Source organism: Peromyscus californicus, unplaced genomic scaffold (genome assembly GCF_007827085.1).
Source record: "Peromyscus californicus insignis strain IS unplaced genomic scaffold, ASM782708v3 Scaffold_6__1_contigs__length_162567912, whole genome shotgun sequence".
Taxonomy (NCBI): domain Eukaryota; kingdom Metazoa; phylum Chordata; class Mammalia; order Rodentia; family Cricetidae; genus Peromyscus; species Peromyscus californicus.
The window spans coordinates 66115196-66131546 of NW_026294584.1; the positions used below are offsets into that span (position 1 = coordinate 66115196).

At 46.6% G+C, this 16351-nt stretch overlaps 1 long non-coding RNA gene and 1 other non-coding gene across 2 annotated transcripts; both read left to right on the top strand.

Moving 5' to 3' along the window:
• The first annotated feature begins 3291 nt into the window (after positions 1 to 3291).
• Positions 3292 to 7050, top strand: LOC128099486 (uncharacterized). Its single transcript, XR_008214534.1, has 4 exons — positions 3292 to 3404; positions 4850 to 4888; positions 5408 to 5450; positions 6556 to 7050. It is a non-coding gene; the product is annotated as an uncharacterized LOC128099486 (long non-coding RNA).
• On the top strand, positions 4947 to 5017 carry LOC128100226 (small nucleolar RNA SNORD93). The gene has a single exon (XR_008214738.1). It is a non-coding gene; the product is annotated as a small nucleolar RNA SNORD93 (small nucleolar RNA).
• Positions 7051 to 16351: the final 9301 nt, after the last annotated feature.

Consider the following 16351-nt stretch of genomic DNA (forward strand, 5'->3'; position numbering starts at 1 on the left):
CTGCATGTGTTACTTTCCTGCTTCCTCCAGAGTCTGTCTGTCTGTCTGGCAGCTGCCTGGTTTCTGGCCCCGGGTGTGTCCCTTTCTTTCTTCTCCTTCTCTTCTCCTTTCTTCTCTCCTCTTCCTTTGGCGCCTACATTCCTCCTCCTACGTATTCTCTCTGCCAGCCAGCCTCATCTACCCCTCTCCTGCCTGGCTATTGGCCATTCAGCTCTTTATTAGACCAATCAGGGGCCTCAGGCAGGCAAGGTGAAACAGATGCGACACATCTTTACATAATTAAACACGCATCCTTACATCATTAAACAAATGCAGCATAACAAATGTAACACACCTTCACATAGTTAAGTAATATTCTGCAACATAAACAAATCATGTAAACATCTTCCACCACAGTGTCACTTGCAGCTAGAAGCAGGCATATGACACAGTTCTAGCCAATGAGATATAAATAGAATCACCAAAGGAGGCTCTGGGAAGAGCAACTTAAAGAAGAAAGGGTTCCATCACTTGATGTTGCCTGGCCTGAACTTTTTTTGGTAAAGATAGGGTCTCACTATGTAGACCAGGCTGGCCTCGAACTCACAATGATCCCCTGCCTCTGCCTCCCAAGTGCTAGGATTAAAGGTGTGCACCACCACAGCCCCTTCGAGCAATTTTAAATTCACAGTGAAACTTAGCAGAGATAGGGAGTTCTCACATCAGTCCTTTCCTGTACACACAGCCTTCCATGTTATCAACAGCCCACACGAGAGGAGTGCATTTGTACCGTTAGTGAACCAACACTAAGAGTTCACTGTCATGTGCTATATGGACTTGGACAAGGACATAATGGCATGTGGCCACTTTTATATGCAGAATAGTTATCGTGTGCTAAAAAATACTGTTCTATTCCCTCACCCTCCCTCTGCTATGAGTTTTCCCCTTTTCTGAATGTTCCTGTTTGATCACATAAAATGTAGCCTTTTTTGATGGACTTCCTTCACTTAGTAATATACCGAGCTTCAGTGACTTGATAGCTCATTTCTGTTTAATGCTAATAATATTCCATTGTCTGGACAGTTTATTCACCAACTGAGGAGCAGCTTGGCTGCTCTCAGATTTTGCAATGATGAATAAACCTGATATAAACATTTCTGCATAGCTTTCTGTGTGCACATACGTTTTTCAGCTCCCTTGGGTAAATACCAAGGAGCAGACATGTTGGATCTCATTATGAAAGTGTGGTTAGTATTGTAAGAAGCTACCCATTGTCTTCTGCATACTTCCATGTTGCATTCCCACAAGCAATGAATGGGTCTCCTTATCCTCACACACATTTGAATTGTCAGTTCTAGGTTCTAATCATTTTGATAAGTGTGTAAGTGACATCATGGTGGTGTTCCAGTTTTCAGTTCCTTGATGGCTTATGATGCTTAACACACCAAGAGCATGAATAGTTGACAACTCTTTTGAGGGGTGTTGCTATAAAAAGAAATAAAAGGTGGATCAGTTGTGGCAGGATGTGGAGTTAAAATGGCGGGGTTTGGGGTTTGGTTGGTTGGTTTTGTTTTTCCGTGGCTGGAAAGATGGCTCAAGAGTTGAAAGAGTGTAGTGCTCTTACAGAGTTTGGTTCCCAGCATCTGCTTCGAGTAGCTCACAGCTGTCTGTAAGTCCAGCTCCAGGGAAGCTGACACCCTCTTCAGGCCTCTTCAGGCACAAGCATACACACAGAAAATCACACATAGACATGACTTCCAGTTTGAATAACACAGTCTGGATCGTTCTTATCTACAATGGGGATCTGTGCATTGAATATACAGCTTCATCTTTATGAAGATATTCACATACTTCCTAAAGAACTGTGGACAACAAGGCTGCCATGTGTAAGGTAAAAACCTGGGGGGGGGGGGATTCTTTATACGAACTCTTTGGTAGCCCTGCTGGGATCATAAACAAGAGCATCATATCCCAAGGTGCACAGGGCACACACCTGTGCATCCCCCAGGCCGTCATCCAGGCTGACTTAGGCAGATAGGACCGTTCTGCCTCATCAAGGGCAGACATTCTCTCGGCTCACCAACAAGCCCCCAGGTGCTCAGAACAGGCAATCTGCCGGGGAACAGACCTGCACATGGCAAACTGCCCAATAACATGAATGGGCTCATTAATCTATAAAAGCAGATTCCCACATCTGTGTCTGCTTGTTCATTGAGGACATGAGATTCTTAGATTCTCCGGGAAACAAAGATCAAGACTGGTAGGATCCAGGAAGATGGTAATAATACAATCCCTTCTCGTTTCACATTCCGAACCTGCTCAGCTTGTGACTTGAGAACTGAGACTGTCCCACCCAGCCCCACCCATATCTGGGTCAGGGATACAAGTACTTAATACTGCACTGGGCAGTGGCAGGGAAGGGAGCGAGGTCTCAATGCCTCCAAACTGATTGCGGATCTTCTTCAAGAAGGATGAACTAATGGGTGTCAACTGCCATAGCATGAAAGAGGACTGAATATTTACACCGAGTTAAGTACAGGATTATGGTATTGCACATGATTAATTAGGAATGCTGGCTTCCTTTCAGCTAGTACTAGCAAAAGAAGCATGAAAGTTTAAAGTTGATACCTGTTTCTGATTGACTGCTTCTTCAGTGGCTTTCAGAGACCCCCCCCTTCTGCCTCCCCCATAAAAGAGAACCTTTACCGGGTTCCTACCAAGAGCGTGGCAGACAGAACGGAGGGTTGTGGACTACCTCAGTTTCCCCTCAACATTTACATCAACACAGCATCTAACTGACATTCTTTCCTCTGAAAAGGGATGAGGAACAGCTAAACAAGAGTCCAGAGCATGATCTAGCTGAGTCTGGAGCTAGGGATAGACTCTCCTTGATCGTGTTGCAGTGCCAAATACTGCCAATAGCCTAGGATTCACACTGTGCAAATGATGTCGCAGCTTCGTAAACAGGAGCAAATTCTGTTACATAATTAGGCATGGGGCTTTAAATGAAAATAAGCATAAAAGGGTGTGGGATAGTACCAAATCCAATGTATGGCTTTAAGAAGGCGGTTTGGAGTCGGGGGGGGGGGGGGGGGATTGAGAAGGAAGCGGAGATCCCTACACTGCAGTGGCGCCAAGATCCTCCCCTAATCTTCAGCGAACTGAACGATTCTGCAGTCAGGGCGCTGAGTGGAACTGCCCTGGGTTGGGGGCAGGCTAGGAGGCGCCGAGGCCGCCAGGGGGCGCGCGAGGGCCCGGGAGCTGCTATAGGGCGGGAACCCGGTACGGGGCGGGAACCCGGTACGGGGCGGGCCGGGAGGGGCCCTGGGCCACTCTGGTTGGCTGCGCCCCGGAGCTCACTGTCCGGCCCATTTTAAACTTGGTCCCGCCGGACGTCCTCCCTTTTCCGCCGCAGCGCGCTCCTGGTAAGTCCTGCCCGTGCTGCGGAAGGCAAGATCCCGCCACGTGGCCTCGGGGATGCCCACGGTGCTAGCCCCGCGCGCCGGTCCCTGCCGGGTGCCGGTCCCTTCGGTGTGGCACTGGGGCTCGGCCTCCGCGCAGCCCGGATTTGTCTCTTCCCGGGTGGAGGCGCAGTCAGGACGGTCCCCCGGTCCTTGGCACACTCGGGGCTCCCGCCTGCCCAGTAGTCTGGTGACGGGGACATCGCCTATTTAGGAAGCGAATGAGGTCAGAGATCCGAGAGTAGCAGGATAATTCCAGTGTTAGCAAGGAACGGAGGTAATTTCGCCCACGCAGCTGCGTCCTCGCTATAAGTGCCCTTCAAATGCCACTTTGCAGAGACTTTTTTTTTTTTTTTTTTTTTTTTTAAAGATTTGAGAGTCTTCCCTGAGCCGATGCCACAGTGCCTGGATTAGCCAGCCCTTTATGCTGCCCAGCCTTCCTCGGACACAAGCCCGGCCTGCCTGGGTTTTGTGTTCTGGGGAAAATTCTGAGCCGCTGGGTCCACACTTGTACAAGGCATTAGATACCTAAATTCTGTGCTCCATGATGTAGAAACTCTTTCCCCAAAGAGTTCCTAAGACCGGACATGAGTATTTCCTGAGCACCCGGGAGTCTTGCCTGCTCACTACCGCTTTAACATTTGTGAAGATCTAAATTTAGACATTAGTGAACGACGGAAGGCGTCCTTTAGTTTTCTACTGGGATGCGAACTTTGTGTTTGACAGGTTCTCATGCTGGCCTAGGGAATCTTTCTGCCCTGTACCCTGTGCTGGGATTTATGGGTACAGCAGTACAGGGAGCCACTATGCCTGGTGAATCCCATTTTAGAGGGAAAAATCTTCTGGTGGGCTCTTGTAAACAACTATCCAGTAATCCTTGTACTGCAACAAAGGAACACGCCATGGTTTTGTTTCCGTTAGGGTTTACATTTCTGTTGAGCCATTCGGTTTGGCACAGGTCTGAGAGCCTGGAGTGACTGGCAGTGTGAGCCGCAGTCTGAGGACCGCACAGCAGGTTCCAGGACCACGGTTTCTTTCCTCTCCCTGTTCAACTTCAGCAAGCATGAGTGATGCTGCTGCTTCTGATTTTGAAATCAATGAAAGTGCTTCAACTTGCCCTAAAGAAATACTGCAGCTAGTCATTTTGTTTCTAAACTTGATAAATTCTATGGTTATGTGGTGGATTCAGTTGTAATGGTGGCACAGATGGAATAAAATAAACTCCCAGCTGTCATAAATGGGAAGATCACAGCTTTGCTGTTCAGAGGAGGACTTCCGTCACCAAAGGCACCTAGTAGCCCCAAGAAAAGTTTTGTTTTTTGTTTTTTTTTTTAATGTGCGTTTTTTAAGGGAAAAAAAAGTTATGGCCTGATACTTGTAACATTGTTGACATTTTTTCTTTAAAACAGGTGCTGTGGTTCTATGCCCAGGGTGTTAATGAACACAAGGTATGGGTCAAATGAAAAAATTTAACTTGTCCCAACATAATTCCAGGAACAGAATTCTTGGCCAAGGATGAGAACTCTAACCTGATTGGATACGCTGCTCTGATGGGTTAAAGGATTTACCTGAGGCCAAGTTACTAGGGTTGTAATGCAGTCACACTACCTCTTTGTAGATGGGGGGAGGGGGGTGTCGGTGGCTTAGCAGTGCCAAGCCTGACCACCTGAGTTTGATGACTGGGCCCTCTGGTGGAGACAGCCAACTGAGTTGTCCTTGGACTTTCATGTGTGCTCTCGTGCCTGTGTGCACACACAAACTAATAAATGGAGTGCTGGTGAGTGAATTCATGCTTAAAGAGAAAGATGTGGCTTTGCATTTAAAATTGTGTTGAGACATTACTGAGTAGATGTCCCAAATGTACTGGGTAGTACATTGAGGATTCTTTATGCAAAAAGATGTTATTGCCAGCATAGTCTGGATATCACTGTGTTCCTTACTAATTGCCTCTGCTATTTCTCCTGCAGCTTGCTGGCTTGAGATGAACTGGTACAACTTTGAGAAGAAAAGGTATGCAATCATGAAGAATCAAGGTCCCCTTTATAGTGGAAACATGAATTTGACGCAGTCCCAATTGCATATATAGAAGCATGAGAATATTGTGCCTATAGAATTCATTTCCATTACTTAGTTTATTGTGAGTCTGCCCTAGCCTGAAAATTGCCACAATGTTGACACAAAAGATCTTTGTAATTTTTATCTATAAAATTTAATTTTGCCTACATGTGTCTGTACCACGTGCTTGCAGTACCTATAGAGACCAGAAGAGGGCATCGGATACGCTGAAACTGGAGTTACAGTTGTGAGCGGCTATGTGGGTGCTGGGAATTGAAACTAGGTTCTCTAGGAGAGCAGCCCGCTAGGTCTTTAACTGCTGAACCATCTCTCTAGCCCTAAACTTTGGCGACTCAGAATTGTGTCCTCTGTAGAATGAGGTGTTTGATGGGATCCATTTGGTGTCCTGCCTTAGTAGCTGCCATGTGTGCTCTTAATTAGCTATGGTGGAAATGAGCAGACAGCCTGTGTGATTTACACTACCAGGTAGATACCACATTATGCTCAAATGCCCTGTAGGGAAAAGCAAATCGGGAGTTAATTTTTTTCAGAAAACCCCATAATTTTAAGAGTCTTGAATACAGATGCACGGAGAACTTTATACTCTTATCCAGTGTAAAGCACTGTGGCTCTTCCAGACATAATTGGAATAAATTTGGCAACCTCAATGGCTCCTATGGGTCTGGTGGGGTGAGGTGGGGTGGTCACAGTCTGTCCCTATCTCAAGATATCTCCACCCAGCTGGAGGTAACCTGGGCCTTAAAACTAACTACTCTAGAACCAGCTTCCATCTCTGGTATCATGGGCCAGAACCACAGGGCTCCCAATTTACTGGTAGCAGTACAGAGAGACACGTGCCTCTTAAAGATGCTGTTACTATAGAAACGAGTCTGGCCAAGTAGAAGAGTATAAAAGAACTTAAAGAGGCCCCCACACTAGCCAACTCCAGAGCAGGAATCTGTACCTGGGGCCCTGGTTCCTACCCCGTCCTCAGCTGCTGGTCTCTAATCTCATAATAAATGTTCCTATTTCTAAGGTTTGTTTGTTTGTTTTTCCCAAGGAAATGCCGTGAAATTACCTGACGGTGAGTAAGTCTACCATCACCTGCCAGCCTATCCTGCTTTGACCCCTCATCAACCCTGCTCAGTTAGAAAAGACTGTCTCCCTTATCCTGTACTGTTGCAAGGTAGCCCTCTGATATGGTCACATGGCTGCCTGAACTTAACCTGGGCAAATAGCCATTAGGAAATAGATTTCTCAGGAATCTTGAGACTCGGAGACTTTGTTTCTTATTCCTGCCTAAATGGCCAGCTGTCATTGGAAAGGGAACATCATAAATGTGGCCTGGTTACATCAGGCACAGACCCCTACTCCGGGGCCTGGCTGGGGCTTCTGTTTTGCCTATAAAAGAAAACAAAACACTGCCCACAAGGGAGAAATCCGCCCTAACCTTTCAAAAGCCCTAGAAAACCTAATCTGCTCTCCCTGGCCAAGATGCTCTACTCTTGGCAGCCCTGCAGGTGATTTCCAATAAACTTTTCCTGTCTCTGGTGTAGTCTTGTTCTCTGGTTTCATTATGCCAACTTAAAAAGTTCCAGGGGATTGGATGTGGGGGGCCCAGGCATACTCAGGGTGCACATATGTAAAGACAAAACATTGATACACACACACACACACATTGAGAATTAATGTGTATGACTATTTTGCCTGCATATATATGCCTAGTACCTTCAGAGGTCAGAGAAGGTGTTGATACCCTGGAACTGGAGTTAGAGGCTGGTAGTTACCATGCGGTTGCCGGGAAACAAATCTAGGCCTTCTGGAAGAACAGTCATTGCTCCTGTCTGCTGAGCCTTCTCTGCAACTATATTGTATTAGATAAGTTGGCAAACACTTGTGTCCTGTGGTGGAGGTAACTGCCATCTTTACTACGAGACAGTACCACATGTCCATCTGACCATGTAAGATGGGGGTGGGTTAGCCGGCGTCTACTGACTTGTCAAAAGGGATCATTTTACTTAGGTTTGGGGTCATAAGAATCAGTTGTGAGGAAATTAATACCTAGTTATGCAGCCGCCACATTCCCACAATGACTTGGGATGGTTTATCAACAAATACTGAACAGTAATTAGAAGAGGGAGTCAAACCCAGCAAGAAGACAACAGGGAAATAAGTCACAATTAGATTTCATGCTGTCAGCTGGAGCCTATTTGGCTTTGAGCTCCTGAACAGCCAAGAGCCAACTCTCAGAAACAACTCTCCATGACAATGGAGCATCATTTCAAAGCAGAAGAGGAGCGGCCATCTCCCAAGAGTGGGAAGATGCTTTTCCTTGTGATCTCAAGTGTGGATATTTATCTAAGGGAGGAGCTAGAGAAAGTGGAGATGGTTGAATTTGGCTCCTTAGTGGGCAGGCAGGCAATGGCTTGTAGGAAGCCTAGGTCCACTCAGCTGGACATCAGGCTGAAGCCAGGCCAACACAGGCAAACCCTGGGTGGGGCTGAACAGGAACAGTTGGGGGTGTGGGGTGTGCTTGAAGGGTTTTACTCTGTATTCAGAAAGATTGCCTTTGCAGGATCAGCCTTGTATTTACAATCTGAAGAGTTCTGATCCCGGGACTCTGAAACATTGTGGTTTTTCAAAGATCATACAACCAGGGTTGAACAGCCTCCTGATGGTGCTCACTGTAACCTCAAGGAGCCAAAGGTCCTGGCCCTCTGCAATTGACGTCTGCAACCCCAGGACTCCAGTCTGTTTCGGAAACAAAGAGATCAAACTCAGAAATGTTTGGGGTGTATGTCACCTTGATTTGTTTCTGAGACCAGAATGAAGCATAACACCATTGATATTGAGCAAGTCCCCTGGCCGGTTTCCCACAATCTATAGCAGAGTAGCACCCACGGTATGATTTACTGGCCTCCCATGGTGGCACTTGGGAAATCATAGTTTGAAACTATTCTGACATGGCAGCTACCATGAGCATGTGACTATTGAATACTTGAAATATAGCTGGCACATTTTGTGTGTGCTGTGTTTTAGAAATCAGATGTGAAGAATGTGGAAAGTAAAGATTTCAATTTTACAATGATTGTCATTGGGTTGAATGAAACATAGTTTGAAATTAGGCTAATATGATATGTATTGTGTTTCTATTGGACAATACGGGTCTGAGATACAAAGCACAAAATAAAAAAATAAAAAGCCATGGAAATAAGCGGTGGCCCACAGTGTAATAGACTGATGTTGCTCTTCTACCATGCAGAACCTGGAGGGATGGTAATTAGCACTTAAGATGCAGGATTTGCCAGGAAGCAGCTATCTTTTCCAAGGGTAGAATTTGAGAGGCAAGAGAGCCTGTACTGCTTGGCACAAGTCATCTCATGCAGCTTGTAGTCCTGGAGGTGTTAGATAAAAGACTTGAGTATATTTGTTAAACAGTCTTTTGTCCTCACGCAGTTTGCATAAACATTTGTGTGCTCATTAGGGAAATCAAGAGCCAACATTTAATGCATGATGCTGCATGAAAGAACAAGCTTTCCTAGTGAGAAACAGATGCAGAATCATTCTGGTTCATTTATTTGTGTGTGTGTGTGTGTGTGTGTGTGTGTGTGTGTGTGTGTGTGTGTGTGTAGTAATGCCTTCCAGGCATTTCTACAGAAGAGAAATTGGGGGAGGTGGTGGTACATAAATAGCACCTGGACTTGTAGAAAGTATGTTTTTGTTGTTGTTTTAAAGGCCTTATTGGGGGCAGGGAGGGGGGGAGGCCTTATGTTAAACAAAATGTTTAACATTCTCTTTCCCCATTTTCACTTTACTCCAAAAAGCAGTCCTGTGAAGATTCCCTTTTGTAGTTTTCTTGCTACTAATGACATTTTGTTATCTTCTGCAAGATGGTAGGGATTAAACCCCAGAGCCTCAGGCATGCTTTTCTAGCTGGGCGTGGTGGTGCATCTCTAATCCCAGCACTTGGAGGAAGAGGCAGGTGAATCTGTGAGTTCAAGGCCAGCCTAGTCTACAAAAGTGTTTTCATTTTAGGACAGCCAGGGCTACACAGAAAAACCCTGTCTCAAACCGCCACCTCCTCCCCAAAAGTGATTTCCCATGGAGTAACAATCCCAGCCTGTCATTCTGTTAACAGCGAGGGAATTCTTCCTTTGGTTTTCACATTTAATTAAACAGGGGGTCTTAACTGTGGAAACACTGGGTAATATCTGGAGACACTGGATTTTTCATAACTGGATGAGGGATGAGCATCTAGTGGGTAGTAGTAACCATAGGTGCTACAAGACATCTACCAGGGCAGCCCCTACCACAAAGGATGGTCTGACCCAAAATGTCATAGTGCAGAAGCTGATAAATGCTGTCTTAGAAAATGTCGCTCCCCGCCCATCTGCCAACTCTACTTACGAGGAGAGGGAATGAATTCTGTGGGAAGCTGGGAAATTAGTTCCTGGTAAGGATGGGCAGCCCAACAGTACTCTGGTGATCATCGGGGCTGTTTTCCCATCACTGCCCTGACTGGAATCCCAGCACTGACGGAGGTAAGGAGTCCCTGAAAGTCTACCGCCAGACTCTAATGGGAGGTGTCCGGGCAGACACCAGGTGCCCTACCCATATGTCTAAAATTAGACGAGTTTGCAGGAAGTGAATGAGCCTCTTAGAACAGCTAATGGAGGCCTGTTGCACTTGTTCTAACATTGACTCTGAGGTCGAAGAAAACAGGAGAGCCACAAACACTGCCTTTGTGTCCCTGTCGGCTCCCCAACATTGGAAAGGAACTAGAGGCTGGAGGGATTTGAGGGACAAAACCTCTCCGAATTGGTAGAAATGGCCAGTAAGGTCTATAATAACAGAAAATCAGGACGATAAACAGGCAAGGAAAACTGCCAGGATAAAAATGGCCATTTTCCAAGAGGAACAGATCCTGGCCCCGGGGGCCCCAATTCCCTCATCTAAGACGCCCTCTAGGACTTAAGAAAGATCTTCCACCACCTCAGAAACCAATGTGTGTGTTGCAAAGAGGTGGGCCATTGGAAACACGAGCACCCACAACACAATAAGCCCAAGCCAAGAGTCTTCTACTTTGTAGAGGAGTAAGGGTGTTGGAGACATGGAGTCCCTCCCTGAGCCCAGGATAACTTAAAAGCGGAGGGAAAGCCAATTGACTGCTTGGTTGTTACTGGGGCTCAGCTGTCAGTCTTGCCACTTCCAGAAAGACCTCTGACTAACTGACAAGCCTTTGTTCAGGGAACTACCGAAACCAAGCCTTCTCCTTGGACTACAGCATGACAACTGGACCTAGGAAAAGGTACTGTAACTCACTCCTTTATAGTCATCCCTGAATGCCCATACCCTCTCCTTGGTCATGACTTGTTACACAAACTACGGGCCCAGATTATCATACAAGAAAGTATATCTGTCAAGCTGCCTAAGGAAGAAGAATTTGAAATTCAAAAACATGGCATATTTGTGACCCTGTCCTTGGGAGAAGAATACCTCCTCACCCTACAGAAAAGAACCTAGTGTCCAACTACCCTATACTATAGGAATTTCAGTGAAAGTTCCTCCAGGTATGGGCTGAGAGCAATATACCAGGGTGGGTCAAACACCAGGCCCTAGTACTTGTCCAGTTGAAACCATGGGTGGATCCCATCTGAGTTAAGCAATATCCAATGTCTTCAGAGGTGCAGACAGGTATCAATGTGCACATCAACCACCTATGGGATGAGGGAATCCTAATTCCCAGCTGGTCCCCATGGAACGTCTCCTTGTTACCTGCACAGAAGCCAGGGACTAATGACTTTAGAACAGTCCAAGACCTGAAGGAGGTCAACAGGAAGGCAGAGGATATCCACCCCATGATAACCAATCTGTACACACTTCTCAGCATGTTTTCATCAGAAACACAGGTTTATACAGTTATGGACTTAAAGGATGTCTTCTTCAGCATCCCCCTGGTCCTTCAGAGCCAACCTGTTTGCCTTTGAATGGACTGACCTAGAGACTGGTTTCAATGGACAATTGACATGCACTCGCTTTCCCCAAGGATTCAAAAACTCTCACAGTCTTTTTGACAAAGCTTTACATGCAGATTTGGATGAGTGCTGCCTCAGTTTTCCCCAGGCTACACTTCTGCAACATGTGGATAACTTAGGGATTGCAGCATGAACGAAACGGACTACAAAGAATCTACAGAGGGACTGCTAAGAACTCTGCAGACACTGGGATATTGTGTGTCTGCAGAGAAGGTATAACTCTGCGCCTAGAAAGCTGTAGACCTGGGGTTTGACCTCCAAGAAGGTAAGAGGTCTCTGTCCCTGCCTCAGAAACAGGCTATTTTGGTTCTATCAATACCGATGATAGAGACAAATAAAAGAGTTCCTGGGGATAGCAGGGCACTGCAGACTTTGGATTCCTGAATTTGCTGAAACTGCCAAACCTCTGCATGAGGTGACAAAGGGCTGGAGGGTAAGCCCCCCGAGACTGAGTCGGAAGATAAAGCTCTGCACTGGCACTGGCACCGGCACCTGCATTGACCTTGCCCAATATTGCCAAGCCTTTCCACCAGTTTGTAGATTAAAAAAAAAAAAAAAAAAAAAGGCCATGGACAAAGGGGTATTAACCCAGAAACTTGGGCCTCGACATTGTCTTGTGGTCTACTTATCAAAGAAATTAGATCTAGTGGCTGGTGGATAGCCAGCCTGCTTGAGAATTATTGCAGCCACTGCCCTACTAACTAAAGACTCTAGCAAACTGACTCTGGGACAGAAATTGATTATTACCACCACCACCCATGCAATAGAGAGCCTATTAAAAAGTCCGCTGATCAATGGATAACAAATGCCAGGTTAACACATTACCAAGCTCTCTTGCTAAACCAATAGAAACCCTAACTAAATAGTTAGGGTTTCTATTGCTGTGAAGAGACATCATGACCCTGGCAACTCTTCTAAAGGAAAACAGTTAATTGGGTGGCTTAAAGTGCAGAGGTTCAGTCCATTATCGTCATGGCAGGACACAGCAGTGTGCAGGCAGGCACGGTGCTGGGATGTCCACTCAGAGAGCAGAACTGCTATCTCTGGCCCAGGCTCTCAGATTAGGGAAAGGAATGACTGTTAACATTTACACTGACAGCCGATATGCCTTTGCAACCATACATGTGCATGGGGCTGTTTACAAGCAAAGAGGACTCCCAACGGCAGAGAGTAAGACCGTTAAGAACAGAGAGTTGCCGGGCGGTGGTGGCGCACGCCTTTAATCCCAGCACTCGGGAGGCAGAGCCAGGCGGATCTCTGTGAGTTCGAGGCCAGCCTGGTCTCCAAAGCGAGTTCCAGGAAAGGCGCAAAGCTACACAGAGAAACCCTGTCTCGAAAAACCAAAAAAAAAAAAAAAAAAAAAAGAACAGAGAGTTTGGGCTTGCTGTCCGCCCTATGGGACCCCAAGCAGGCCTCCATGATTCACTGCCTTGGATATCAGAAGGGAAACTCGCAAGAGGCAGAAGGCAACCAGACGGCTGACCAGAGACAGCCAAAGGAGCGACCTGATGTCTGCCAGGCACTGCACTGGTGCCCTCTCCGCACCAGAGCCGCCAGAGTTCCCCACATACTCTGCTGAAGAGGATGACTTTTTCCAAAAACTTCCCAATACCTCCCTCAAGAAAGGATGGAGGGATATGTCAGATGACAGAATCATTCTTCCCCAAGTCCTCGGAAGAACTTCAGCTAAACAACTTCATGAAGGTACACACCTGGGTAAGACTAAGCGAGCCTTTCCTTTAAGCAGGGCAACACCTTAGTCCCTCCCTAAACCCAATATACTGTTTATATATTAGTCCCAATATACTTAGTCCCTCCCTAAATCCAAGATACTGTTTCCAAGTGACCTGCCTGGCTATAAATTCTGCACCTCAGACCGATTGGAAATAAGGAAAAAGGGAAAGAGGTATGGCACCTGGAGGTTTTTGGGAGGTTGACTTCATTGAGGTAAGATCAGGATGTTATGGGTACAAATACTTCCTCGTGTTTGTGGGTGCCATTATAGATGGACTGGGGCTTTCCCAGTTAAAAGAGAAGCAGCTCAGCTTGTTGTCAAGAAATCGCTTGAAGAAATCACTCCTAGATTCAGAGTTCCAGCTGCCATAGGATCAGACAGTGGACGGCCTTTCTATCTCAGGCGGTCCAAGGGATCACTGAGGCCCTGGGGGGTAAATTGGAAACTTCACGGTGTTTATCACCCCCAAAGTTCAGGATAGATAGAAAGGATGAATCAGACCCTAAAGGCGACCTTAAGTAAATTAATCTCGGAGACTGGCAAGGACTAGATGGCACTACTTTGCTTTTACCCCTCCTCTGGGCTAGAAACACCCCTTATATGGAGGGGAGGGCCTATGAGATAATATTTGGAAGGCTCCCTCCAATTTGCCCAAAACTCTGGTCTGATCTAATTGCTGAAGTATCTAATTTTGCCTAACTCTAGTCAGTACAGGCACTACAAAGAACTCAGGACAGATTACCCATTGCTCTGCCATCTGTATGACCTGTCGCCTGTCAAACCACATGACTACCAACAAGGAGATGGAGTCTGGGTGAAACATCATAAAAAAAACTCTGGGTCCTCACTGGAAAGGTCCTCACATTGTGATTCTGACTACCCCAACTGCAGTCAAGGTCAATGGTGTCAAGCCCTGAATTCATCATTCCCAGGTCAAATCCCCCTCCAATCAAGAGCCTGAGAGGTCAACAATTGACCAGGAAAGGTCTTCTGAGATCCTGAGGACCCTCTAAAGCTAAGACTCAGCTCCCAGCCCTCCTAATAACTCTTTTGCTATCCAGTTTGGGAGGGGGGCAATACCCAGGGCTCTATCAGCCCAAGCTATATTTATCTGGGGGCTGTCAAATACTTAAACAGGACAGATCATTTCAGAGATACGTCAGCAGACATACATCTCAGGCCCTAAATTTAAGTTAGACCTTTGTACCCTATGGCCTACTGGGAGGGGTCATCCTCTATGTCCCCCGCAAGAACATAGAGAGTAGCAGGCCCATTGGACAGAAGCAACAAAAAAGTGCTGGGACAAACAGTATTATGTCTGTTCAGCAGAAAAGGGGTCCACCTGTAGCACTGAAGGCTAATTCCATTGTGACCACTGGGGGTGTGAGACCTGGGCCCTAGGATGAGGAGATAATAGGATGAACACACAGATAGCCAGATGGAAAAAAAATCTTGTGCCATCCCCAGGACATGCAATCCTTAAATCCATTGCCTAAACTTTAACCAACAGGTCTCACCTCTCCCTTTTAGATGGGACACAGAGCTAACCAGGGGACTCAGGGCATACCAGATAGGCAAAGACACAGGCATGGAGTTCACCATCCAGAACTATCTTTGCTTAGTCCTCCTAGACTCCTGGGACCTCTGGTCAAAATAAAGGATCAACCACCATCTCTCCCCACAGAAAAGAACCAGGCATATGGGGTCTCAACCACTGCCAGTCCCAACTGGGGAGGCCAAAGAGCACCCCCTTTCCGCCTTCAGATCCTCTCAATTGCAGGTTCGCCTTTGTTTGGGATAGTCAATGTTACTGATGCCTATTTGAATGCCACTCATCCTAAACTCACAGGTGACTGCTGGCTTTGTCTAGACCCCACACCTCCCTACTATATCAGGATCGCCCTCAAGGAAAGTTCTGACCACCCCCCATCCACCATATAAGCAGTCTCTCTTGCATCCTCACAATTTTTTTGTCCTTGGACCTCCACCCTGACTCTGGGGACCTCTGGGGAGAAGGAACCTGTTTTCACTCTTCCAACTACCCTGCAGCAGCATCACCCTACTCGTCAGTTTGCAAAAACTCCGACACCAAGCTCTCCCTAACACCAAGTGGGCTGCTCTAAATGACATCACCCTTTGGGCTGCTCCTACATCAACTTGGTTTTCTTGTACCTTTGGCTTAACACCCTGCCTCTCTCTAGGGCATTTCACGGAAAAGAAAAACCCCGAGCTTTGTGTGTTGCTTCATATTGTGCCTCAAGTCCTGTTTTATGAGAGGGAAGTGGGAAGGATGCACATGGGAACCACAGGCTTGCTGTACACCAGAGAGCACCTCCCATCCTTGTCCCCCTCACAGGGTCAACAACCATTGGGATGGCAGGCTGAGTCACTGGGCACCGCAACCTACAGATCCTGTGTGAATAAACGGACAGAGATACCACCTCCATTCCTGAAGAATCAAGTTGACTCCCTGGCTGAGGTGGTCCTACAGAACCGCCGGGGGCTGGACCCACTTTTCTTTGAGGAGGAAGGTTTATGGATGGCTTGGGGAGAGACACGTTGCTTTTATGTCAACCATTCAGGTATTATTAGAGAGGCTCTAACAAAAGTTAAAGAAAATCTCTGCGTTAGGGAGGAGGAAAGAAAACAAAGAACTGGTTTGAATCACTTTTCAACTGGTCCCCTGGTTGACAACCCTCGTCACAGTCTGACAGGTCCCCTGATCCTTTTCCTTGTTCTGTTATTTGCTCCTGAGTTATATCTGCCTTTGCACACTTAGTTCAGGATCTCACAGGAACTGTCAAACTCACGACTTTAAGAACCCATTACACCAACCCCTTGTTTGAGACCCAGCATCATGAGGATTCATCTCATTAGTCACAAGACAAGGCAGAGATGTTGAGAATAGACAAAAGAAACGTAGCCTAAGTACTGCCATTTTGCTTCAGACTCCATTTTCATCACAAGGTGAAATTAAGATCAAGTTCCCAGGCCCTGGGGGAGCGGGGGACTTTCTAGTAGCTGATCAGCTTCCTCATTAAACAATAAAAATAGCCTGCAAAATGTTATTTTTCTGCTGTTCCCCA